General features: G+C 41.3%; 1 long non-coding RNA gene across 1 annotated transcript in view; it reads left to right on the plus strand.

Annotated features, from left to right (window-relative positions):
* Positions 1-26,865, plus strand: part of LOC147999737 (uncharacterized) — a 144,997-nt gene that overhangs the window by 53,496 nt on the left and 64,636 nt on the right. Inside the window, exon 2 of the long non-coding RNA XR_015642894.1 lies at positions 517-580. This is a non-coding gene — a long non-coding RNA (uncharacterized LOC147999737). The remainder of the gene's footprint in view (positions 1-516; positions 581-26,865) is intronic.

Below are 26,865 nucleotides of genomic sequence, written 5' to 3' on the forward strand. Positions count from 1 at the left end.
ACCTTTTGCTAATGCAGAAATCGCCTCATTATAGGCAGAAAATGAACTTTGGGAAAGGGCTTGCAGTAAATTTTTTTGTGAGAAATAAACAACAAATATCCCCAATGCATGTAACTTTGTCTTAGGGTTTCCATTACTATGAAGAGGCATCATGACCAAGGCAACACTTACAAGGGACAACATTTATTTAGGGCTGGCTTACTGTTTTAGAGGTTTAGTCCATCATCATCATATCCGGAAGCATGGCAGCATGCAAGCAGATGTGATGCTAGAGAAGGAGCTGAGAGTTTTCTATCTTGTTCTGAAGGCAAACAGAAGACTGGTTTCCAGGGAGTTAGGAGGCTCTCTGAAAGACTACCCCCATAGTGACACACTTCCTCCAAAAGACCACACCTACTCCAACAAGATCATGTTTCCTAGTAGTGCCACTCCTTGTGCCAAGCATATTCAAACCACCACAGACTTCAATATATATTTATATATCATATACAACTAATTGTATTCTCTCTCATATAGTGAAAGGAACATCAATTTCTGGAAGTTGAACATTCTATACTGATGCAAATACCAGGAAAAGCAGGTAAGAGAATATAAGTAAAATAATTCAAAGTTCATATGATTTAATTAAAAAATCAGTCACATTCAATTCTTATGGTGTTATATATGATTTTCCTCAATCTCTTACAATAATTACTTAATATACTTCTTCAATATGTAGAGAGAGTTGTTTTGCATATAGTAACTGTTGAACTTATTCCAGATGATTCAAAATTAGTTTCATTATCTCGTCAATTACAAGTGGTCAGAAATAGAAACTATCCATTGTATATTACACATATGGGTCTACCAGGCCCTCCAGCACAAGGTAATGTTGAAGTCAATCAGCTATTGAAAGAAAATGTGCTAGAAACTTCAGACATTCATAAGAAACATATTAACAGCAAAGGATTAAAAAGATATTTTCTTCTCACTTGGCAACAAGCCAAAAAAGGTATATGAAAATGTTCTACTTATTTTTGGTATAACCAAATTCCATTGCCTGCAGGGAATAACTCAAAAGGTACTCAAAGAAATGAAATTTGGCAAATCGATGTGTTACATTTTTTCCAGAGTTAAAATATGTGCATAATATCAGAGAATCATATTCTAAATTTCAGGTGGCTTTAAGTTCTGAAAAGGCTGATTCTGTAAGAACACATTTGTTAGAAGTTATGACAACTATTGGAATAGCTGTAAAAATTAAAATTGACAATGTCCCAGCATATGTCTCTAATAAAATGAAGCACTTTTACATATTACAGTATAAAGCATATTACCTCATAAAACTGCAAAGCTTATGTAAGGCAAAGGACACTGTCAATAGGACAAACCAGCAACCAACAGGTTGGGAAAAGATCTTTACCAATCCTACATCTGACAGGAGGCTAATACCCAATATATACAAAGAACTCAAGAAGCTAGACTCCAGAGAGCCAAATGTCCCTATTCAAAATGGGGTACAGACCTAAACAAAGAATTCTCAGCTGAGGAGTATTGAGTGACTGAGAAATACCTATAGAGTTTTCAATATTCTTAGTTATAAGGGAAATGCAAATCACAACAACCCTGAGATTCCACCTCACACCAGTCAGAATGGCTAAGATCAAAAACTCAGGTGCCAACACAGGATGTGGAGAAAGAGGAACACTCCTCCATTGTTGGTGGGATTGCAAACTGGTGCAATCACTCTGGAAATCAGTCTGGAGGTTCCACAAAAAATTGAGCATTGCACTACCTGAGGACCCAGCTATACCTCTCCTGGGCATATACCCAAAAGATGCTCCAACATACAACAAAGACACATGCTCTCCACTATGTTCATAGCAGCCTTATTTATAATAGCCAGAAACTGGAAAGTACCCAGACGCCCTTCAACAGAGCAATGGATACAGAAAATGTGGTACATCTACACAATGCAGTACAACTCAGCCATCAAAAACAATGACTTCATGAAATTCATAGGCAAATGGATTGAACTAGAAAATATCCTGGGTGAGGTAACCCAATCACAAAAAGGCACACATGGTATGCACTCACTGATAAACTGATATTAGCCCAAAAGCTTGAATTACCCAAGATACAATCTAAGACTACATGAAGCTCAAGAAGAAGGATGACCAAGGTGTGGATGCTTCAGTCCTTCTTAAAAGGGGGAACAAAAATATTCATAGGAGGGGATATGGGACAAAGTTTGGAGCAGAGACTGAAGGAATGACCATTCAGAGCCTGCCCCACCTGGGGATCCAGCCCATATATGTACAGCCACCGAAACTAGACAATATTGATGAAGACAAGAAGTGCATCCTGACAGGAGCCTGGTATAGCCATCTCCTGAGGTACTCTGCCAGAATGTGACAAATACAGAGGAGAATGCTAACAGCAAACCATTGAGCTGAGAATGGTATCCCAATTGGAGGAATTAGAGAAAGGATTGAAGGAGCTCAAGGGGCTTGCAACCCCATAAGAACAACAATACCAACCATCTAGAGTCATCATGGACAGAACCACCACCCAAAGAGTACACACAGACAGACCTATGGCTCCAGCTGCATGTGTAGCAGAGTGTCTTACTTAGGGTGTTATTGCTTTGAACAGACACCATGACCAATGTAAGTTTTATAAAGGACAACATTTAATTGGGGCTGACTTACAGGTTCAGAGGTTCAGTTCATTATCATCAGGGGCATGGTGGGGTGCAGCATCCAGGCAGGCATGGTGCAGGAGGAGCTGAGTTCTACATCTTCACCGGAAGGAAGCCAGGAACAGACTGAGCATCCCCAGGCAGAGAGGAGGAGGGTCTCCCAAGTCCATCCCCACAGTGACACAGTTCCTCCAACAAGGCCACACCTTCTAATAGTGCCATTCCCTGGGCCAAGCATATATAAACCATCACACAGAGGATGGCCTTGTTGGGCCCCAATGGGAGGAGAAGCCCTTGGTCCTACCAAGGCTGGATCCCCCAGTGTAGGGGAATGTCAGATATGGATGTGGGAATGGGGGTGGTTAGGGAGGAGAATACAGTTATAGAGGAAGGGGAGTGGGATATGATAGGGGGCTTAAGGATGGGAAACCAGCAAAGGGAATAACACCTGAATTGTAAATAAAAAATATCAAAACAAACAAACAAACAAACAAACCACACAGTGGAAAAAAAAAGACCTCAGATCTACAGAGTATGGCACTTAAAGATTTTTTTTTTAAAGAAAAAGGCTTTTTGACAATTAGACTCCTGGCAACACCCTTGTTCTATTTCAAGGACCACAATGAGCATATAAGACCTTTCATGTGGTGTATACTTCAAAGGTTGCAGACCAGCCACTGGGGAAGAAACTGTCCTAACTTCCACTAATAGCAGCATGTTGTCCAAACTGGACAAAAAGATGCATGGGTTCCTTCTAATTCATACCTAAGCCTGAAAGTGGATCTTGTGCTCCAGGGACCCCACCTCTGAGACAGATGGACCACCAGGATTCCTGACACCCCCATACTCACAGGTGAGTCTTCCACTACTGCCCCAATGCCTGCTCTAAATGGGACGCCCAGAACCCAGGGAACAAAGAACCTCCCACTCAGCCAGAGACACATGTTCCTTCCGGTTCACACCAGCACATAGGAGCAGATCCTGTGCTCCAGCAACACCATCTTGACAGAGACAGCTTGACCCCCAGGACTTCTGATACCCCCAGGCTCACAGGCTTAAAAGGAGGGAGTTATTTACACAGGACAAGACAGGGAAACAGAGGCCCTTAAAGAAGAAACACATAAATCCCTTACAAATGCAGGAAAACATAATCAAACAGGTGAAGGAATTAAAACTGTTCAGGATCTAAAAATGGAAAGAGAAACATTAAAGAAATCACAAAGGGAGACAACCCTGGAGATGGAAACCTAGGAAAGAGAGCAGGAGTCACAGATGCAGACATCACCAACAGAATACAAGAGGTAGAAGAGAGAATCTCAGGCATACAAGATACCAAAGAAGACATTGACACACAGTCAAAGAAAATACAAAAAGCAAAAAGCTCCTAATCCAAAACATCCAAGAAATCCAGGACACAGTGAAAAGATCAAACCTAAGTATAATAGGTATAGAAAAGAGCAAACATTCCCAATTCATAGGGCTAGCAAACATCTTCAACAATTATAGAAGAAAACTTCCCTGATACAAGAAGCCTACAGAACACCAAACAGATGGGACCAGAAAAGAAATTCCTCCTGTCACTTAATAGTCAAACATGAAATGCACAGAACAAGGAAAGAATATTAAAAGCAGTAAGGGGAAAAGGTCAAGTAATATATAAAGGCAGACCTATAAGAATTACATCATACTTCTCAACAGAGACTCTAAAAGCCAGAAGATCTTGTCAGATCTCATACAGACCATAAGAGAACAAAAATGCCAGCCCAGGCTAGTATACCCAGCAAAACTCTCAATTACCATAGATGGAGAAAGCAAGATATTCCATGACAAAACCAATTTAAACAATAACTTTTGACTAATCCAGTCTTAGAGAGGGTAATAATAGGAAAACTCCAACACGAGGAGGGAAGCTACATCCTAGAAAAAGCAAGAAATTGATCTTCTCATAACAAACCTAAAAGAAGATAGTCACACAAACACAATTCCATCTCTAACCACAACAATAAGAGGAAGCAACAATCATTGGTCCTTAATATCTCTCAACGCCAATGGACTTAAATCCCCAATAAGAAGACATAGGCTAACAGACTGGATATGTTAAATAGGACTCAGCATTTTGCTGCATATAGGAAACACACCTCAGTGACAAAGACAGACACTACCTCAGAGTAAAAGGTTGGAAAAATTTTTCCAAGTAAATGGTCCCAAGAAACAACTTGGAATAGCCATTCTAATATCCAATCAAATAGAGTTCCAACCAGAAATTATCAAAAATGACGGGGAAAGAACCTCCACAATCATCAAAGGAAAAATCTACCAAGATGAACTATCAGTTCTGAATATCTATTTCCTAAATGCAAGGGAAGTTTGAAAAAGAAATATAACTGAAGCTCAAAGCACACCTTGAACCTCACACAATAATAATATCTGACTTCAATACCCCACTCTCACCAATAGACTGATCATGGAAACAGAAACTAAACAGAGACAGTGAAACTAATGGAAGTTATGAATCAAATGGATTTAACAGCTATCTACAGAAGATTTCACCCTAAAACGAGAATATACCTTTTTCTCAGCACCTCATGGTACATTTTTAAAAACTGACCATATAATTGGACACAAAACAAATGCTAACAGATACAAGAACATTGAATTAATCCCAGGTATGCTATTGGACTGCCACAGACCTTAGTCCGTTGGTCTTCAATAATAAAGAAAACAAGAGAAAGCCCATATACACATGGAAGTTGAACAACACTCTACTCAATGATAACTTGATCAGGGAAGAAATATGAAAGAATAAAGACTTTTTAGAATTTAGTGAAAACAAAGGCACAACATATCCAAACTTATTAAAGCAGGGCTAAGAGGAAAATTCAGCCCTGAGTACCTCCATAAAGAAATAGGAGAGACCATACATTGGCAGCTTAACAGCACATTTGGAAGTTCTTGAAAAAGAAGCAAATACAAGAGGTGTAGATGGCAGGAAATAATCAAACTCAGGGCTGAAACCAACCAAGTAGAAACAAAAAGAACCCTTATAAAGAATCAACAAAACTAGGAACTGGTTCTTTGAGAAAATCAACAAGATAGATAAATCTTTAGCCAAACTAACTAGAGGGCACAGAGACAGTATCCAAATTTAAAAGATGAGAAATGACAAGGGAGACATAACAACAGAAACTGGAGAAATTGAAAAAAAAACCCCATCAGATCCTACTACAAAAGCCTATACTCAACAAAACTGGAAAATCTAGGTGAAATGAATGATTTTTTTTGTTTTCTTTTATTGGATATTTTTTTATTTACATTTCAAATATTGTTCCCTTTCCCAGTTTCCTGGACATAAGCCACCTATCCCATCTCTCTCCCCTTCTTCTATAAGACTGTTCCCTTCCACATCTTCCCCCTTCTTGTCCCCCCAACATTCCCCTACACTGGTGGGGGCAGCATTGGCAGGACCAAAGGATTCTCCTCCCATTGGGCCCAACAAGGCCATCCTCTGCTACATATGCAGTTGGAGCCATGGGTCAGTTCATGTATAGTCTTTGAATAGTGGTTTAGTCCCTGTGAGCTCTGTTTGGTTGGCATTGTTGTTCTTATGGGTTTGCAAGCCCCTTCAGCTCTTTCAAACCTTTCTCTAATTTCTCCAACATGGATCCCATTCTCAGTTCAGTGGTTTGCTGCTAGCATTTGCCTCTGTATTTGACATGCTATGGCTGTGCCTCTCAGGAGACAGCTATATCAGGCTCCTGTCAGCATGCACTTCTTGGCTTCATCAACATTATCTAGTTTTGGTGGCTGTATATATATATATATGGCCTGTATACCCATGTGGGGCAGGTTCTGAATGGCCATTCCTTCCTTCAGTCTCTGCTCTAAACTTTGCCTCTATATCCTCTCCTATGAATATTTTTGCTCCCCCCTTTTAGAAGGAGTGGAGGATCAGCACTTTGGTTGTCCTTTTTCTTGAGCTTCATGTGGTCTGTGTATTGTATCTTGGGTAAGTTTTTGGGCTAATATCCATTTATCAGTAAGTGCATACCATGTATGTCTTTTTGTGACTGGTTACCTCACTCAGGATGATATTTTCTAGTTCAATCCATTTGCCTATGAATTTCATGAAGTCATTGTTTTTGATGGCTGAGTTGTACTGCATTGTGTAGATGTACCACATTTTCTGTATCCATTGCTCTGTTGAAGGGCGTCTGGGTTCTTTCCAGTTTCTGGCTATTATAAATAAGGCTGCTATGAACATAGTGGAGCATGTGTCTTTGTTGTATGTTGGAGTATCATTTGGGTATATGCCCAGGAGAGGTATAGCTGGGTCCTCAGGTAGTGCAATGTCCAATTTTTTGTGGAACCTCCAGACTGATTTCCAGAATGGTTGTACCAGTCTGCAATCCCACCAACAATGGAGGAGTGTTCCTCTTTCTCCACATCCTTGCCAGCATCTGTTGGCACCTGAGTTTTTGATCTTAGCCATTCTGACTGGTGTGAGGTGGAATCTCAGGGTTGTTTTGATTTGCATTTCTCTGATGACTAAGGATGTTGAAACATTTCTTTAGGTGCTTCTCAGTCATTCAATATTCCTCAGCTGAGAATTCTTTGTTTAGCTCTGTAACCCATGTTTTAATAGGGTTATTCATCTCCCTGCAGTCTAACTTCCTGAGTTCTTTGTATATTTTGATAGCCCTCTATCAGATGTAGGATGCTAAATATCTTTTCCCAACCTGTTAGTTGCCATTTTGTCCTAATGACAGTGTCCTTTGCCTTACATAAACTTTGCAGTTTTATGAGGTCCCATTTGTCGATTCTTGATCTTAGGGCATAAGCCGTTGGTGTTTTGTTCAGGAAATTTTTTCCAGTGCCCATGTGATTGAGACTCTTCCTCACTTTTTCTTCTATTAGTTTGAATGTATCTGGTTTGATGTGGAAGTCCTTGATCCACTTTGACTTAAGCTTTGTACAGGGTGATGAGAATGGATAGATTTGCATTCTCCTCTATGCTGACCTCCAGTAGAACCAGCACCATTTGCTGAAAATGCTATCTTTTTTCCATTGGATGGTTTTAGTTCCGTTGTCAAAGATTAAGTGACCATAGGTGTGTGGGTTCATTTCTGGGTCTTCAATTCTATTCCACTGATCTATCTGCCTGTCTCTGTACCAATACTATACAGTTTCTTTATGACTATTGCTCTGTAATACTGCTTGAAGTTAAGGATGGTGATTCCTCCAGAAGTTCTTTTATTATTGAGGATAGTTTTCTCTATTCTGGGTTTTTTGTTCTTGCAAATGAATTTGCAGATTGCTCTTTCTAACTCTATGAGGAATTGAGTTGGAATTTTGATGGGGATTGCATTGAATCTGTAGATTGCTTTTGGCAAAATGGCCATTTTTACTATATTAATCCTGTCAATCCATAAGCATGGGAGATCTTACCATCTTTTGACATCTTCAGTTTCTTTCTTCAGAGATCTGAAGTTCTTAACATACAGATCTTTCAGTTGCTTGGTTAGAGTGACACTGAGATATTTTATTTATTTGGGACTATTGTGAAGGGTGTCCTTTTTCTAATTTCTTTCTCAGCCTGTTTATACTTTGAGTAGAGGAAGGGTACTGATTTGTTTGAGTTAATTTTATACCCGGCTACTTTGCTGAATTTTTTTTTTATTATTATTAGCTTGAGTATTTCTTATTTACATTTCGAGTGTTATTCCCTTTCCCGGTTTCCGGGCAAACATCCCCCTAATCCCTCCCCGTCCCCTTCTTTATGGGTATTCCCCTTCCCACCCTCCCCCCATTGCCGCCCTCCCCCCAACAATCTAGTTCACTGGGGGTTCAGTCTTATTTGCTGAAGTTTTTTATCAGGCTTAGTTAGCTCTATGGTGGAACTTTTGGGGTCACTTAAGTATACTATCATATCACCTGCAAATAGTGATATTTTGACATCTTCCTTTCCAATTTGTACCCCTTTGACCTCCTTTAATTGTCTAATTTCTCTGGTTAGGTCTTCAAGTACTACTTTGAATAAGTAAGGAGAGGGTGGGCAGTCTTGTCTAGTCTCTGATTTTAGTGGGATTTCTTCAAGTTTCTCTCCATTTAGTTTAATGTTAGCTATTGGTTTGCTGTATGTTGCTTTTACTATGTTTAGGTATGGGCCTTGAATTCCTGTTCTTTCCAGGACTTTTATCATGAAGGGATGTTGAATTTTGTCAAATGCTTTCTCAGCATCTAATGAAATGATCATGTGGTTTTTATCTTTGTACACTCAGAATTTTTACATGACTCATTCTTGAACCATGTTCTAACAGGCAAGGGAAATGGAATTTTAAAACAATATTGAGGCAACATGAGGGCAAGGAAGCTAAAACATAGAAGTGGAAAACCAGAACAGAAACAAGAGCATAGATTTACGTCATCATCTTTTCTCTTCAAATATTCAAATATCCTCCCAATTCCCTTTGCTCTTTTAAGTGAACACTTATTAATAATGAAGTACCATGGAGTGTGGGGTGTAATGGTTAAGTGGCAAAGGTGGCACTGGACTTAAATATCTGTGGGTGGGAATGTAGTTCATTGATCGAATCTTGCCTAGTACGTATCAAGGCCTTGGCTTTAATTCCAGCACTGAATACAGAAACAAAACCCAATGTTTTTTTTTTTAAATCAGTTTTGTTACTCATTTTAAAAGATTCTTCTTTACAGTCCAGTCTTCATCTGCCTCCCAGTCTGTCCCTCCTCATTTCATACCACCTCCCTCCATCCTCCCATCTCCAAGAAGATGTCCCCATCTCTCCACCCCCACCCCACCAGATCTCCCCACTCTCTGGGACCTCAAATTTCTCAAGGGTTGGGCACATCTTCTTTTACTGAGGCCAGACCAGGCAGTCCTCTGCTATATATATGTGTTGGGGGCTTCATATTAGCTGGTGTATGCTGCCTGGTTGGTGGCTCAATGACTGAGAGATCTCGAGGGTTTAGGTCAGGTGAGACTGCTGGTTTTCCTTAGGGCCACCCTCCTCAGCTTCTTCTAGCTTTTTCCCAATTCAAGCACAGGGGTCCCAAGCTTCTGCTCATTGGTTGTGTGCTAGTATCTGCATCTGACTCTTTCAGCTTCTTGTTGGGCCTCTTGGAGGGCAACCATGGTGGGCTCCTGTCTGCAAGCACACCACAGCATTAGTAACAGTGCCAGGCCCTGGGGACCTCCTCTTGAGCTGAATCCCAATTTGGGCCTGTCACTGAACCTCCTTTCCCTCATGCTTGTCTCCATTTTTGTTCCTGCAGTTCATTAAGCAGGAACAATTCTGGGTTAGAGTTTTTGACTGTGGGATGACAACTCCATCCCTCTACTTGATGTCCTGTCCCTCCACTAGAGGTAGACTCTACAAGTTCCCCTTCATCACTGTAGAGCACTTCATCTAAGGTACCTCCCTTTGAGTTCTGAAAATCTCTCACCTCCCAGGTCTCCAGTACATTTAGAGGGTCCCACCATCTCCTACCTCCTGAGGTTGCCTGTTTCCATTCTTTCTGTTGAGCCTCAGGGCTTCATTCCTGTTTTCCCAATACCTGATCATGTTTCCTCCTTCCCTTCCCTGTCCACTCTCCTACCCAGGTCCTTCTCTCCCTCTGCTCCTACCCTCTGATTGCTTTCTTCTCCTTCCCAAGTGGGATTGAGGCATTCTAACTTGGGCCCTTTGGCTTATTAACCTTCTTGAGTTCTGTGGATTATATCCTGTGTATTCTGTCTTTTGTTGGCTAATATCCACTTATTAGTGAGAACATACCATGCATATCCTTTTGGCTCTGAGTTACCTCCACCAGGATGATATTTTCTAGTTCCATTCATTTGCCTGCAAAACTCAGATGTCCCCTTACTTTCTTTCTTTTTTATTAGAATTTTTTATTTATTTATATTTCAAATGTTATCCCCTTTCCTGGTTTCCCATCCATAAACCACTTATCCCACGACCTTACCTTCTTCTATGAGGGTCTTCCCTCCCCAAACACCCACCCCTTCTCACCTCCCTGCCTTGACATTTCCCTACACTGGGGGGGGGTCAAGCCTTGGCAGGACCAAGGGGTTCTTCTCCCATTGGTGCCCAACAAGGCCATCCTCTACTACACATGCAGCTGGGGCCAAGGGTCTGTCCATGTGTACTCTTTGGATGGTGGTTTAGTCCCTGGGAGTTCTGGTTGGTTGGCATTGTTGTTTTTATGGGGTTGCAAGCCCCTTCAGCTTCTTCAATCCTTTTTCTAATTCCTCCATTGGGGACTTAGTTCTCAGTTCAATAGTTGGCTGCAAGCATCCGCCTCTGTATTTGTAATGCTCTGGCAGAGCCTCTCAGGAGACAGCTATATCAGGCTCCTTTCACCATGCACTTCTTGGCATCAGCAATACTGTCTGGGTTTTGTGGCTCTATGTATATGTACTGGATCTCCAGGTGAGGCAGTCTCTGGGAGGCCTTTCTTTCAGTCTCTGCTCCAAACTTTGTCTCCGATATTTTTTGTTCCCTCTTCTAAGAAGGTCTGAAACATCTGCACTTTGGTCGTCGTTCTTCTTGAGCTTCATGTGGTCTGTGGATTGTTTCTTGTGTAATCCAAGTTTTTGGGCTTATATTCACTTATCAGTGAGTACATACCATTCGTGGGTGGTTTGTATGTGTGTGTGTGTGTGTGTGTGTGTGTGTGTGTGTGTGTGTGTGTGATTGAGTTACCTCACCCAGGATGATATTTTCTAGTTCTATCCATTTGCCTATGAATTTCATGAAGCCATTGTTTTTAATAACTGAGTACTACTTCATTGTGTAAATGTACCACATTTTCTGTATCCATTCCTCTGTTGAGGGAAATCTGTTTTTTTTCAGCTTCTGGCTATTATTCTTTTTTTTTTTTCTTTTTTTCGGAGCTGGGGATCGAACTCAGGGCCTTGCGCTTGCTAAGCAAGCACTCTACCACTGAGCTAAATCCCCAACCCCCTCTGGCTATTATTCTTTTTCCATGTGTATGTGGGATTTCTGTTGTTTTTGTTGCTATTGGATACCAGTCTTAGTACATGGTGATCTGATAGGATGCATGGGATTATTTCAATCTTCTTGTATCTATTGGGGACTGTTTGGAGAACAATTATATGGTCAGTTTTGAAGAAGGTACTGAAGTGCTGAGAAGAAGGTATGTTCCTTTGTTTTAGGATGGAATGTTCTATAGATATCTGTTAAATCCTTTTGGTTCATAACCTCTCTTAGTTTCTCTGTGTCTTTATTAAGTTTCTGTTTCCATGATGTGTCCATTGATGAGAGTGTGGTGTTGAAGTCTTCCACTATTATTGTGTGAGGTGCAATGTATGCTTTGAGTGTTAGTAAGGTTTATTTTATGAATGTAGGTGCCCTTGCATTTGGAGCATAGATATTCAGGATTGAGAGTTCTTCTTGGTGGATTTTTCCTTTGATGAATATGAAACATCCTTCCTTATCTCTTTTGATAACTTTTGGTTGAAAGTCAATTTTATTCAATATTAGGATGGCTACTTCAGCTTGTTTCTTCAGACCATTTGCTTGGAAAATTGTTTTCCAACCTTTTACTCTGAGGTAGTGTTTGTTTTTGTCTCTGACATGTGTTTCCTGTAAGCAGCAAAATGCTAGGTCCTCTTTACATATCCAGTCTGTTAGTCTATGTCTTTTTACTGGGAAATTGAGTCCATTGATGTTAAGCGATATTAAGGAATAGTGATTGTTGTTTCTTGTTTTTTATGCTGTTAGAATTATGTTTGTGTGACTATCTTATTTTGAGTTTGTTGCAAGAAGATTACTTTCTTGCTTTTTCTAGAGTATAGTTTCTCTCCTTGTGTTTGAGTTTTCCATCTATTATCCTATGTAGGGCTGGATTTGTAAAAATATATTGGATAAATTTGGTTTTGTCATGGAATATCTTCTTTTCTTCATTTATGTTAATTGAGAGTTTTTCTGGGTATAGTAGCCTGGGCTGGCATAAGTTCTCTTAGGGTCTGTGTGACATCTGTCCAGGTTCTGGCTTTCATAATCTCTGTTGAGAAGTCTGGTGTAATTCTGATAGGTCTGTCTTCATATGTTATTTTCCCCCTTACTGCTTTTAATATTCTTTCTTTGTTTTGTGTATTTGGTGTTTTGAGTATTATGTGACAAGAGGAATTTCTTTTCTGGACCAATCTATTTGGAGTTCTGTAGGCTTCTTGTATGTTTATGGGCATCTCTTTCTTTAGGTTAGGAAAGTTTTCTTCTATAATTTTGTTGAAGATATTTACTAGCCCTTTAGGTTGGGAATCTTTGCTCTCTTCTATACCTATTATTTTTACATTTGATGTTCCTACTGTGTTCTGGACTTCCTGGATGTTTTGGGTTAGGAGCTTTCTGCGTTTTACATTTTCTTTGGTGGTTGTGTCAATGTTTTCTATGGTATCTTCTGCCCCTGAGATTCTCTATTCTATCTCTAGTATTCTGTTGGTGATGCTTGCACCTATGACTCCTGATCTCTTTCCTAGGTTTTCTATCTCCAGGGTTGTCTCCCTTTGTGATTTCTTTGTTGTTTCTCTTTCCATTTTTAGATCCTGGGTGGTTTTGTTCAATTCCTTCACCTGTTTGGCTGTGTTTTCTTGCAATTTTAAGGGATTTTTGTATTTTCTTTTTAAGGACTCCTACTTGCTTACCGGTGTTGTCCTGTATTTCTTTAAGGAAGTTATTTATACCCTTCTTAAAGTCCTCTATCATCATTATGAGATGTGATTTTAAATCCAAATCTTGCTTTTCCAGTGCATTTGGATATCCAGTATTTGCTTTGGTGGGAGAACTGGGCTCTAATGACGCCAAGTAGTCCTGGTTTCTCTTACTTAAGCTCCTGTGCTTTCCTCTCATGATCTGGTTATCTCTGTTGTTAGCTGGTCTTGCTGTCTCTGATGGTTGCTTGATACTCCTGAAAGCCTGTGTATCAGCACTCCTGTAGACCTGTTTTCTCCCAGCAGGATCTGGGTACAGAGAGCTGTGGGACTGGGTCAACTCTGGGGGCAGGCAGAAACTGGAAGCATCCTGTCCCAAACAGATCCTGGGTTTGTGTGTCCTAAGGGTTCTAGGTAGGTCCCTCTGAGCAGAAGTGATGGTTTTACCTCTGCTCTCAGGTGTTTGTCCTCCTGGAGACCAGCTTTTAGCTCTGGGCATAGGCCAAACCTGGAGAGATCCTGTCCCTGACTGCTTCTAGGTTCCTGTGTCCAGAGGTCTCCAACTCGGTTTCTCTTGGACCAGGAATGTGAGCAGAAGTGGTGGTCTCACCTGTGCTCTCAGTGTGTCAGCACTTCTGGATGACTCTCTCCCAACAGGATCTGGTACAGAGAGGTCCCATTTATTAATATTTGATCTTAGAGTGTGAGCCATTGGAATTCTGTTTAGGAAATCTCTCCCCTGTGTTCATGAGTTTGAGGCTATTTCCCACTTTTTCTTCTATTAGACTAAGTGTATCTGGTTTTATGTTGATGTTCTTGATCCACTTGAACTTGAGTTTTGTGCGAGGTGACAAATAATTGATTTATTTTCATTTTTCTACATACCAAGTGCCAGTTAGAATTGGCTAGAGAGTTGGCTTAGCTGTTAAAGGCTAGACTCACAACCAAAATTATTGAGTGTTTTTTGTGTTAATGTTTATAAGAGATAGTATCAGGCTGTGTCTTCATAGGTATTAGGAATTAGGTAGTGTTCCTTCTGTTTCTATTTTGTGGGATGGTTTGAGGAATATTGGTTTTAGCATGTCTTTGAAATTCTGGTAGAATTCTGCACTATCTGGCCCTGTACTTTTTTGATTGGGAAGTTTTTAATAACTGCTTCTATTTTCTTGTTTTTTTCTTTTTTTATCTTTATTAACTTGCGTATATCTTATTTACATTTCGATTGTTATTCCCCTTCCCGGTTTCCGTGCCAACATCCACCGAAACTCTCCCCGTCTATATGGGCTTCCCCTCCCCATCCTCCCACCATTACCACACTCCCCTCAACAATCACGTTCACTGGGGGTTCAGTCTTGGCATGCTTCTATTTTCTTAGTAGTTATATGACTGTATAGGTCATTTACCTGATCTTGATTTAAATTTGATAAGTGGTATCTGTCTAGAAAATCATTCATTTCACTTCATCTTCTTTTATTCTTATTATTCTTTGATTTGGTATTTTCATAGTGTTCCTAATTTCCTGAGTGTCTTGAGTTAGGAACATTTTACATTTCAGATTATTTTTTTGACCAATTTTGGTGGTTTGAATATGCTTGGCCCAGGGACTGGCACTATTAGGAGGTATGGCCTTGATAGAGGAATTGTGTCACTGTGAGCATGGGCTTTAAGATTCTAGTTCTGAGATAGGGGCACTGGAGCGACAGGTCCCCCGCAGTCCAGACACCACCCAGATATGAAGGGACACAGTTAACAGTTCTCTGCACCCAAATCCCGTGGGAGGGAGAGCTAAATCTTCAGAGGGGCAGACATGCCTGGGAAGCCAGAAGAGACTACACTCTGCCCACATTTCTGACTCTAGAGGAAAACACCTAGTGCCATCTGGGACGCTGGTGCATGGGGGCTCCCGGAAAAGGTGGCACAGGCCCTCCTGGTTGCCACCCTCATGGAGAGCTCAAAAGCAGCCCCCCATGAGCAACTTGAGCCATGGGACCACAGGTAAGACCAACTTTTCTGCTCCAAGCGACCTGCCTGGTGGACTCAGGACACAGGCCCACAGGAACAGCTGAAGACCAGTAGACAGGAAAGACTACACGCCCGAAAGCAGAACACTCTGTTCCCATAACTGGCTGAAAGAAAACAGGAAAACAGGTTTACAGCACTCCGAACACACAGGCCTATAGGACGGTCTAGCCACTGTCAGAAATAGCAGAACAAGGTAACACCAGAGACAACCTGATGGCGAGAGGCAAGTGCAGGAACCCAAGCAACAGAAACCACAACTACATGGCATCATCGGAGCCCAATTCTCCCACCAAAGCAAACACTGAATATCCAAACACACCAGAAAAGCAAGATCTAGATTTAAATCATATTTGATCATGATGCTGGAGGACTTCAAGAAAGACATGAAGAACTCCCTTAGAGAAACACAGGAAAACATAAATAAACAAGTAGAAGCCTATAGAGAGGAATCACAAAAATCCCTGAAAGAATTCCAGGAAAACACAATCAAACAGTTGAAGGAATTAAAAATGGAAATAGAAGCAATCAAGAAAGGACACAGGGAAACAACCCTGGATATAGAAAACCAAAGGAAGAGACAAGGAGCTGTAGATACAAGCATCACCAACAGAATACAAGAGATAGAAGAGAGAATCTCAGGAGCAGAAGATTCCATAGAAATCATCAACACAACTGTCAAAGATAATGTAAAACGGAAAAAGCTACTGGTCCAAAACATACAGGAAATCCAGGACTCAATGAGAAGATCAAACCTAAGGATAATAGGTATAGAAGAGAGTGAAGACTCCCAGCTCAAAGGACCAGTAAATATCTTCAACAAAATCATAGAAGAAAACTTCCCTAACCTAAAGAAAGAGATGCCCATAAACATACAAGAAGCCTACAGAACTCCAAATAGATTGGACCAGAAAAGAAACTCCTCCTGTCACATAATAGTCAAAACACCAAATGCAGAAAATAAATAAAGAATATTAAAAGCAGTAAGGGAAAAATGTCAAGTAACATATAAAAGCAGACTTATCAGAATCACACCAGACTTCTCGCCAGAGACTATGAAAGCCAGAAGATCCTGGACAGATGTCATACAGACCCTAAGAGAACACAAATGCCATCCTAGGTTACTGTATCCTGCAAAACTCTCAATTAACATAGATGGGGAAACCAAGATATTCCATGACAAAATCAAATTTACACAATATCTTTCTACAAATCCAGCACTACAAAGGATAATAAATGGTAAAGCCCAACATAAGGAGGCAAGCTACACCCTAGAAAAAGCAAGAAACTAATCGTCTTGGCAACAAAACAAAGAGAATGAAAGCACACAAACATAATCTCACATCCAAACATGAATATAACGGGAAGCAATAACCACTATTCCTTAATATCTCTCAACATCAATGGTCTCAACTCCCCAATAAAAAGACATAGATTAACAAAGTGAATACGCAATGAGGACCCTGCATTCTGTTGCCTACAGGAAACGCACCTCAGAGACAAAGACAGACACTACCTCAGAGTGAAAGGCTGGAAAACAACTCTTCAAGCATATGGTCGGAAGAAGCAAGCTGGAGTAGCCATTCTAATATCGAATAAAATTGATTTTCAACCAAAACCTGCATGGTATTGGTAAAGAGACAGACAGATAGACCAATGGAATAGAATTGAAGACCCAGAAATGAACCCACACACCTATGGTCACTTGATTTTTGACAAAGGAGCCAAAACCATCCAATGGAAAAAAGATAGCATTTTCAGCAAATGGTGCTGGTTCAACTGGAGGTCAGCATGTAGATGAATGCAGATCGATCCATTCTTATCACCCTGTAGAAAGCTTAAGTCCAAGTGGACCAAGGACCTCCACATCAAACCAGATACACTCAAACTAATAGAAGAAAAAGTGGGGAAGCATCTCGAACACATGGGCACTGGAGAAAATTTCCTGACAGAACACCAATGGCCTATGCTCTAAAATCAAGAATCGACAATGGGATCTCATAAAACTGCAAAGCTTCTGTAAGGCAAAGGACACTGTTGTTAGGACAAAACAGCAATCAACAGATTGGGAAAAGATCTTTACCAATCCTACCTCTGATAGAAGGCTCATATCCAAAATATACAAAGAACTCACGAAGTTAGACTGCAGGGAGACAGACAACCCTATTAAAAACGGGGTTCAGAGCTAAACAAAGAACTCACAGCTGAGGAATGCTGAATGGCTGAGAAGCACCTAAAGAAATGTTCAAAATCTTTAGTCATAATGGAAATGCAAATCAAAACAACCCTGAGATTCCACCTCACGCCAGTCAGAATGGCGAAAATCAAAAACTCCTGCGACAGCAGATGCTGGCGAGTATGTGGAGAAAGAGGAACACTCCTCCATTGTTGGTGGGATCGCAGATTGGTACAACCATTCTGGAAATCAGTCTGGAAGCTCCTCAGAAAATTGGACATAGCACTACCTCAGGACCCAGCTATACCTCTGTTGGGCACATACCCAAAAGATGCTCCAACATACAACAAAGACACATGCTCCACTATGTTCATAGCAGCCTTATTTATAATAGCCAGAAGCTGGAAAGAACCCAGATGCCCTTCAACAGAGGAATGGATACAGAAAATGTGGTACATCTACACAATGGAATATTACTCAGCTATCAAAAACAGTGACTTTATTAAATTCACAGGCAAATGGATGGAACTGGAAAATATCCTGAGTGAGGTAACCCATTCACAGAAAAACACACATGGTTTGCACTCATTGATAAGTGGATATTAGCCCAAATGCTCGGATTACCATAGATGCATAGAACACATGAAACTCAAGAAGGTTGACCAAAATGCGAAAGCTTCACTCCTTCTTTAAAAGAGGAACAAGAATATTCTTGGGAGGGAATAGGGAGGCCAAGTTTAGAACAGAGGCTGATGGAATGCCCATTCAGAGCCTGCCCCACATGTGGCCCATACATATACAGCCACCACACTAGATAAGATGGATGAAGCAAAGAAGTGCATGCTGACAGGAACCGGATGTAGATCTCTCCTGAGTGACACAGTCAGAATTTGGCAAATACATAGGCGAATGCCAGCAGCAAACCACTGAACTGAGATTGGGACTCTTGTTGAAGGAATCAGAGAAAGGACTGAAAGAGCTTGAAGGGGTTCGAGTCCCCATATGAACAACAATGCCAAGCAACCAGAGCTTCCAGGTACTAAACCACTACTCAAAGACTATACTTGGACTGACCCTGGGTTCCAACTGCATAGGTAGCAATGAATAGCCTAGTAAGGGCATCAGTTGAATGGGAAGCCCTTGGTCATGCCAAGGCTGAACCCCCAGTGAACGGGATTGTTGGGGGGAGGGCAGTAATGGGAAGAGGATGGAGACAGGAACACCCATATAGACGGGGAGATGGAGGGGTTAGGCCGATGTTTGCCTGGAAATCGGGAAAGGTAATAACCATTGAAATGTAAATAAGAAATACCTAATTTAATAAAGATGGAGGAAAAAAATTCTCTTTAAAGGCCTCTATTATTTTCATGAGATGGAAATTAGGGTCACAGTCTTGCTCTTCAGGTGTATTAAGATATACAGGATTTGCTGTAGTTGGAGAGCTGGGTTCTGGAAGCATCTTGGATTAGCTTCTTTTAATTATGTTCTTTTGCTTGCCTTTCACCATCTGGTTGTTTCTGGTGTTGGCTGGACTGGATGTGTCGAGTTGGGGCAGGACTCCTGGGATGTACTGAAGCTTTGTGTTTGGGTTAGATAAAGCCTCCTGGGAGGCAGGCAGAGCTGCAAGGTGGAGAGCAGCGTGCCAATCCATGACAGGAGATGGAGTGTGGACAGGAAGCAATTTGGGGTTCTGAAAGAATGGGGCAGAGCCCACTGCTGCTGGGCTTGGTGGCAACCCGGTAGGCAGGTAGACTGGGGCAGACACGTCATCTGTGGGGGATTAGAGTAGGCCTCCTGGAGGCAAGCAGAGCTATGAGATGGAGGAGGGGAGTATCTGGATCTGCAGTCTCAGGTGCAGGTACAGACTAGAAGTTGTGAATGTATTTCTTGCCTGAGAGTTTTCATATTGCATCTAGTTTATTGGGTATAGTTAGAGTAAAAGCCAATTATTAGACTAAAAGGGGGGAGACAGCATGCACTGTGTGAAGGCTGTCTTTATATTATTCAGTTGTTAATTGTTATACTGCCAGGAAGCTGAGTTTTGGCTAGATTTTGGTATTGTTATTCTTTTTTTTCTTTTTTCTTTTTTTTTCTTTTTTCTTTTTCTTTTTTTTTCTTTTATTTTTTTTTTATTATTAACTTGAGTATTTCTTATATACATTTCGAGTGTTATTCCCTTTCCCAGTTTCCGGGCAAACATCCCCCTCCCCCCTCCCCTTTCTTATCGGTGTTCCCCTCCCCACCCTCCCCCCATTGTCCCCCTCCCCCCAACAGTCTAGTTCACTGGGAGTTCAGTCTTAGCAGGACCCAGGGCTTCCCCTTCCACTGGTGCTCTTACTAGGATATTCATTGCTACCTATGAGGTCAGAGTCCAGGGTCAGTCCATGTATAGTCTTTAGGTAGTGGCTTAGTCCCTGGAAGCTCTGGTTGCTTGGCATTGTTGTACATATGGGGTCTCGAGCCCCTTCAAGCTCTTCCAGTTCTTTCTCTGATTCCTTCAACAGGGGTCCTATTCTCAGTTCAGTGGTTTGCTGCTGGTATTCGCCTCTGTATTTGCTGTATTCTGGCTGTGTCTCTCAGGAGCGATCTACATCCGGCTCCTGTCGGTCTGCACTTCTTTGCTTCATCCATCTTGTCTAATTGGATGGCTGTATATGCATGGGCCACATGTGGGGCAGACTCTGAATGGGTGTTCCTTCAGTCTCTGTTTTAATCTTTGCCTCTCTCTTCCCTGCCAAGGGTATTCTTGTTCCCCTTTTAAAGAAGGAGTGAACCATTCACATTTTGATCATCTGTCTTGAGTTTCATTTGTTCTAGGCATTTAGGGTAAGTCAAGCATTTGGGCTAATAGCCACTTATCAGTGAGTGCATACCATGTATGTCTTTCTGTGTTTGGGTTAGCTCACTCAGGATGATATTTTCCAGTTCCAGCCATTTGCCTACGAATTTCATAAAGTCGTTGTTTTTGATAGCTGAGTAATATTCCATTGTGTCGATGTACCACATTTTCTGTATCCATTCCTCTGTTGAAGGGCATCTGGGTTCTTTCCAGCTTCTGGCTATTATAAATAAGGCTGCAATGAACATAGTGGAGCACGTGTCTTTTTTATATGTTGGGGCATCTTTTGGGTATATGCCCAAGAGAGGTATAGCTGGATCCTCAGGCAGTTCAATGTCCAATTTTCTGAGGATCCTCCAGACTGATTTCCAGAATGGTTGTACCAGTTTGCAATCCCACCAACAATGGACGAGTGTTCCTCTTTCTCCACATCCTCGCCAGCATCTGTTGTCCCCTGAGTTTTTGATCTTAGCCATTCTCACTGGTGTGAGGTGAAATCTCAGGGTTGTTTTGATTTGCATTTCCCTTATGACTAAAGATGTTGAACATTTCTTTAAGTGTTTCTCCGCCATTCGGCATTCCTCAGCTGTGAATTCTTTGTTTAGCTCTGAGCCCCATTTTTTAATAGGGTTATTTGTTTCCCTGTGGTCTAACTTCTTGAGTTCTTTGTATATTTTGGATATAAGGCCTCTATCTGTTGTAGGATTGGTAAAGATCTTTTCCCAATCTGTTGGTTGCCGTTTTGGCCTAACCACAGTGTCCTTTGCCTTACAGAAGCTTTGCAGTTTTATGAGATCCCATTTGTCAATTCTTGATCTTAGAGCGTAAGCCATTGGTGTTTTGTTCAGGAAATTTTTTCCAGTGCCCATGTGTTCCAGATGCTTCCCTAGTTTTTCTTCTATTAGTTTGAATGTGTCTGCTTTGATGTGGAGGTCCTTGATCCACTTGGACTTAAGCTTTGTACAGGGTGATAAGCAGGGATCGATCTGCATTCTTCTACATGTTGACCTCCAGTTGAACCAGCACCATTTGCTGAAAATGCTATCTTTTTTCCATTGGATGGTTTTGGCTCCTTTGTCAAAAATCAAGTGACCATATGTGTGTGGGTTCATTTCTGGGCCTTCAATTCTATTCCATTGGTCTATCTGTCTGTCTCTGTACCAATACCATGCAGTTTTTATCACTATTGCTCTGTAATACTGCTTGAGTTCAGGGATAGTGATTCCCCCTGAAGTCCTTTCATTGTTGAGGATAGCTTTAGCTATCCTCGGTTTTTTGTTATTCCAGATGAATTTGCAAATTGTTCTGTCTAACTCTTTGAAGAATTGGATTGGTATTTTGATGGGGATTGCATTGAATCTGTAGATTGCTTTTGGTAAAATGGCCATTTTTACTATATTAATCCTGCCAATCCATGAGCATGGGAGATCTTTCCATCTTCTGAGGTCTTCTTCAATTTCCTTCTTCAGTGTCTTGAAGTTCTTATTGTACAGATCTTTTACTTGCTTTGTTAAAGTCACTCCGAGGTACTTTATATTATTTGGGTCTATTATGAAGGGTGTCGTTTCCCTAATTTCTTTCTTGGCTTGTTTCTCTTTTGTATAGAGGAAGGCAACTGATTTATTTGAGTTAATTTTATACCCAGCCACTTTGCTGAAGTTGTTTATCAGCTTTAGTAGTTCTCTGGTGGAACTTTTGGGATCACTTAAATATACTATCATGTCATCTGCAAATAGTGATATTTTGACCTCTTCTTTTCCGATCTGTATCCCCTTGATCTCCTTTTGTTGTCTGATTGCTCTGGCTAGAAGTTCAAGAACTATATTGAATAAGTAGGGAGAGAGTGGGCAGCCTTGTCTAGTCCCTGATTTTAGTGGGATTGCTTCAAGTTTCTCTCCATTTAGTTTAATGTTAGCAACTGGTTTGCTCTATATGGCTATTACCATGTTCAGGTATGGGCCTTGAATTCCTATTCTTTCCAGGACTTTTATCATGAAGGGGTGTTGAATTTTGTCAAATGCTTTCTCAGCATCTAATGAAATGATCATGTGGTTTTGTTCTTTCAGTTTGTTTATATAATGGATCACGTTGATGGTTTTCCGTATATTAAACCATTCCTGCATGCCTGGGATGAAGCCTACTTGATCATGGTGGATGATTGTTTTGATATGCTCTTGGATTCGGTTTGCCAGAATTTTGTTGAGTATTTTGCGTCGATATTCATAAGGGAAATTGGTCTGAAGTTCTCTTTCTTTGTTGTGTCTTTGTGTGGTTTAGGTATAAGAGTAATTGTGGCTTCGTAGAAGGTATTCGGTAGTGATCCATCTGTTTCAATTTTGTGGAATAGTTTGGATAATATTGGTATGAGGTCTTCTATGAAGGTTTGATAGAATTCTGCACTAAACCCGTCTGGACCTGGGCTCTTTTTGGTTGGGAGACCTTTAATGACTGCTTCTATTTCCTTAGGAGTTATGGGGTTGTTTAACTGGTTTATCTGTTCCTGATTTAACTTCGGTACCTGGTATCTGTCTAGGAAATTGTCCATTTCCTGAAGATTTTCAAATTTTGTTGAATATAGGTTTTTGTAGTAAGATCTGATGATTTTTTGAATTTCCTCTGAATCTGTTGTTATGTCTCCCTTTTCATTTCTGATTTTGTTAATTTGGATGCACTCTCTGTGTCCTCTCGTTAGTCTGGCTAAGGGTTTATCTATCTTGGTGATTTTCTCAAAGAACCAACTTTTGGTTCTGTTGATTCTTTCTATGGTCCTTTTTGTTTCTACTTGGTTGATTTCAGCTCTGAGTTTGATTATTTCCTGCCTTCTACTCCTCCTGGGTGTATTTGCTTCTTTTTGTTCTAGATCTTTTAGGTGTGCTGTCAAGCTGCTGACATATGCTCTTTCCTGTTTCTTTCTGCAGGCACTCAGCGCTATGAGTTTTCCTCTTAGCACAGCTTTCATTGTGTCCCATAAGTTTGAGTATGTTGTATCTTCATTTTCATTAAATTCTAAAAAGTTTTTAATTTCTTTCTTTATTTCTTCCTTGACCAGGTTATCATTGAGTAGAGCATTGTTCAATTTCCACGTATATGTGGGCATTTTTCCCTTATTGTTATTGAAGACCAGTTTTAGGCCGTGGTGGTCCGATAGCACGCATGGCATTATTTCTATCTTTCTGTACCTGTTGAGGCCCGTTTTTTGACCAATTATATGGTCAATTTTGGAGAAAGTACCATGAGGAGCTGAGAAGAAGGTATATCCTTTTGCTTTAGGATAGAATGTTCTATAAATATCCGTTAGGTCCATTTGGCTCATGACTTCTCTTAGTCTGTCTACATCTCTGTTTAATTTCTGTTTCCATGATCTGTCCAGTGATGAGAGTGGGGTGTTGAAATCTCCCACTATTATTGTGTGAGGTCCAATGTGTGTTTTGAGCTTTAGTAAGGTTTCTTTTACATATGTAGGTGCCCTTGTATTTGGGGCATAGATATTTAGGATTGAGAGTTCATCTTGGTGGATTTTTCCTTTGATGAATATGTAGTGTCCTTCCTTATCTTTTTTGATGACTTTTAGTTGAAAATTGATTTTATTTGATATTAGAATGGGTACTCCAGCTTGCTTCTTCTGACCATTTGCTTGGAAAGTTGTTTTCCAGCCTTTCACTCTGAGGTAGTGTCTGTCTTTGTCTCTGAGGTGTGTTTCCTGTAGGCAGCAGAATGCAGGGTCCTCGTTGCGTATCCAGTTTGTTAATCTATTTCTTTTTATTGGGGAGTTGAGGCCATTGATGTTGAGAGATATTAAGGAATAGTGGTTATTGCTTCCCGTTATATTCATGTTTGGTTGTGAAGTTATGTTTGTGTGCTTTCATTCTCTTTGTTTTGTTGCCAAGACGATTAGTTTGCTTCTTCTAGGGTATAGCTTGCCTCCTTATGTTGGGCTTTACCATTTATTATCCTTTGTAGTGCTGGATTTGTAGAAAGATATTGTGTAAATTTGGTTTTGTCATGGAATATCTTGGTTTCTCCATCTATGTTAATTGAGAGTTTTGCAGGATACAGTAACCTGGGCTGGCATTTGTGTTCTCTTAGGGTCTGTATGACATCAGTCCAGGATCTTCTGGCCTTCATAGTTTCTGGCGAGAAGTCTGGTGTGATTCTGATAGGTCTGCCTTTATATGTTACTTGACCTTTTTCCTTTACTGCTTTTAATATTCTTTCTTTATTTTGTGCATTTGGTGTTTTTACTATTATGTGACGGGAGGTGTTTCTTTTCTGGTCCAATCTATTTGGAGTTCTGTAGGCATCTTGTATGCCTATGGGTATCTCTTTTTTTAGGTTAGGGAAGTTTTCTTCTATGATTTTGTTGAAGATATTTACTGGTCCTTTGAGCTGGGAGTCTTCACTCTCTTCTATACCTATTATCTTTAGGTTTGATCTTCTCATTGAGTCCTGGATTTCCTGTATGTTTTGGACCAGTAGCTTTTTCCGCTTTACATTATCTTTGACAGTTGAGTCAATGATTTCTATGGAATCTTCTGCTCCTGAGATTCTCTCTTCCATCTCTTGTATTCTGTTGGTGAGGCTTGTGTCTACAGCTCCTTGTCTCTTCTTTTGGTTTTCTATATCCAGGGTTGTTTCCATGTGTTCTTTCTTGATTGCTTCTATTTCCATTTTTAATTCCTTCAACTGTTTGATTGTGTTTTCCTGGAATTCTTTCAGGGATTTTTGCGATTCCTCTCTGTAGGCTTCTACTTGTTTATTAATGTTTTCCTGTGTTTCCCTAAGTGTGTTCATGTCTTTCTTGAAGTCCTCCAGCATCATGATCAAATATGATTTTGAAACTAGATCTTGCTTTTCTGGTGTGTTTGGATATTCCATGTTTGTTTTGGTGGGAGAATTGGGCTCCGATGATGCCATGTAGTCTTGGTTTCTGTTGCTTGGGTTCCTGCGCTTGCCTCTCGCCATCAGATTATCTCTAGTGTTACTTTGTTCTGCTATTTCTGACAGTGGCTAGACTGTCCTATAACCTGTGTGTCAGGAGTGCTGTAGACCTGTTTTCCTCTCTTTCAGTCAGTTATGGGGACAGAGTGTTCTGCTTTCGGGTGTGTAGTTTTTCCTCTCTACAGGTCTTCTGCTGTTCCTGTGTGCCTGTGTCTTGAGTTCACCAGGCAGCTTTCTTGCAGCAGACAAGTTGGTCTTACCTGTGGTCCCGAGGGTCAAGTTTGCTCGCGGGGTGCTGCCCACGGGCTCTCTGCGGCGGCAGCAACCAGGAAGACCTGTGCCGCCCCTTCCGGGAGCTTCAGTGCACCAGGGTTCCAGATGGCCTTTGGTGTTTTCCTCTGGCGTCCGAGATGTATGTACAGAGAGCAGTCTCTTCTGGTTTCCCAGGCTTGTCTGCCTCTCTGAAGGTTCAGCTCTCCCTCCCACGGGATTTGGGTGTAGAGAACTGTTTATCCGGTCTGTTTCCCTCAGGTTCCGGCAGTGTCTCAGGCAGGGGTCCTGCCGCTCCTGGGCCCTCCCCCATGGGAGCCCAGAGGCCTTATACAGTTTCCTCTTGGGCCAGGGATGTGGGCAGGGGTGGGCAGTGTTGGTGGTCTCTTCCGCTCTGCAGCCTCAGGAGTGCCCACCTGATCAGGCGGTGAGGTGTCTTTCCCACAGGGTCTGGGAGCCGAGAGCTGCTGCGGGCCCGGGATCCGCGGGCGTGGGATCTCCGGCAAACACAGGACGTGCCCGGTCCTAGATGAACTCTGCCTCTGTGTGCCCCGATCTCACCAGGCAGCTCTCTTGCAGCAGACAAGTTGGTCTTACCTGTGGTCCCGAGGCTCAAGTTTGCTCGAGGGGTGCTGCCCACGGGCTCTCTGAGGTGGCAGCCGGTATTGTTATTCTTATGGCTTATTATCTGCCTCAGTACTTTGTAAACATATACCTTCCACCTTATCTGATTTGTTTAATAAAGATCTGATGACCAATAACTGGGCAGGAATGGAAGGCAGGACTTCCACGTTGAGAGAGGGTCTCTTGGAAAGAAATCAGGCAGGGAAGGATTCACCAGCATGGCACAAGTGCTGGGACTGAGTGAGAGGTGCAGGGCACATGGCAGAATGTAGGTCAGGAATAGTTAGGGGAAATTTTTATGAGCTAGCTGAGAGTCTGCACAGCTATACCGCCTAAGCTTTTTTTCTGCCTAAGCTTTTAAACAAATAATAATAAGTCTACATATTTTTATTTATCTTTATTGTTGGGTTCAAGAAATCCTGCTATAGAAGCCTATTCTGGTATAATGACAATCTCTCAAATCATATTCTCCCTAATGCAACTGGATCCTTTCTTTCCGGTTACACTCTTCCCTCAGTTGATCTCATGTAGTCAATTTGAATTTTCTGGCATCTCTCAAAGAATTCATTTTCCCAGGGCTGCCCCTTTGCCTATGATGGTGGGCATGAGTCTGGGAACTTCCTTAACTG

The sequence above is a fragment of the Rattus norvegicus genome, chromosome 18, assembly GCF_021556685.1.
Source record: "Rattus norvegicus strain SHRSP/BbbUtx chromosome 18, alternate assembly SHRSP_T2T, whole genome shotgun sequence".
NCBI lineage: Eukaryota > Metazoa > Chordata > Mammalia > Rodentia > Muridae > Rattus > Rattus norvegicus.